This window comes from Gossypium hirsutum, chromosome A03 (assembly GCF_007990345.1).
Source record: "Gossypium hirsutum isolate 1008001.06 chromosome A03, Gossypium_hirsutum_v2.1, whole genome shotgun sequence".
NCBI lineage: Eukaryota > Viridiplantae > Streptophyta > Magnoliopsida > Malvales > Malvaceae > Gossypium > Gossypium hirsutum.
Window position 1 is genome coordinate 94,208,951 of NC_053426.1, and position 1,283 is coordinate 94,210,233.

The window sequence follows — 1,283 nt, forward strand, 5'->3', positions numbered from 1 at the left end:
CAAACAAGTAAAATACTTTAGTAAGTTTGATTATAAATCAGGATTCTGGCAAATCATACTACCAGAAAAATTTAAACCTTTAATAACTTTTAGTGCACCCAATGGATATTACCAATGAAAAGTTAAGCAATTTAAATTATGTAATGCACCACAAATATTCCAAAGATGGATGGATTTTATTTTTAATAAATATAAGAAATTCTGTGTAGTTTATATAGATGATATTTTGATATTTTTAGATACTCTAGAATTACATAAAAAATATTTAAATATTATTTTTCAAAAATTCATAAAACATGGAATCACATTAAGCCATAAGAAAATAGAACTAAAAAAATATAAATAGAATTTTAAGGATTAAAATTATCTGCAGATGGTCTTAAACTACAAGATCATATTATAGTAAAAATAAAAGAATTTTCTAAAAGAATTATAGATAAGAAACAACTTCAACAATTTTTAGGAATTATTAATTATGGAAAGAATTTCTTTCCAAAAATTATATATAAAAAATAGGTATGTTATATGATAAATTAAAAAAAAAAGAAAAAACCTTTTACTTGGTCTAAAAAAATTCAAAAATTATAAAAAAAATTTAAAATTTAAAATTTAAAATCATTCAGATTCCAAAAGTTTATTTACCTAAATAAGGTGACAAATTAATTTTAGAAACAAATGCCTCACAAAATTATTGGGATGTATTTTAAAAAAAAGAACAATAAATAATGACGAATTAATATGTGGCTATAGTTCAATAAAATTTAAACCAAACGAAAGAAATTAGGTCATATTTGGGAAAGAATTATTTGCTATTAAAAAAAGAATACAAAATTTTTTTAGCACTTGAAAAATTTATTATAAAAATTAATAATTAGGCAGTTAAACATTTTCTTACTAATAAAAGTTTGAAAACCATACCAAGAAGAATTAAATGGTATAATGAATTATGTACTTTTAATTTTGATGTTTTATATGTCAAAGGCACTGACAATATTATTACTGATCATCTTAGCAAGCTTTATGGATAGAGGTAAATAACATTTAGAAAAAGTTAGTGAATAGACTACCATGAATAAAAAATTCAACAAAAGGAACACCTTCAAACCAAAATATCTTAATCAAGGATTTATGTCAATGCCTTCTCAAGTATCAATTTATCCTAATAAAAAATACTGTGTTTCATATCCGGTGGTTAGACAACCAGCTGAAATTTCAACTCAATTATCAATTACACCACGGCCGGTAAGTCAACTACCATGGTCCCAAGATCCAAGCTAGTTATG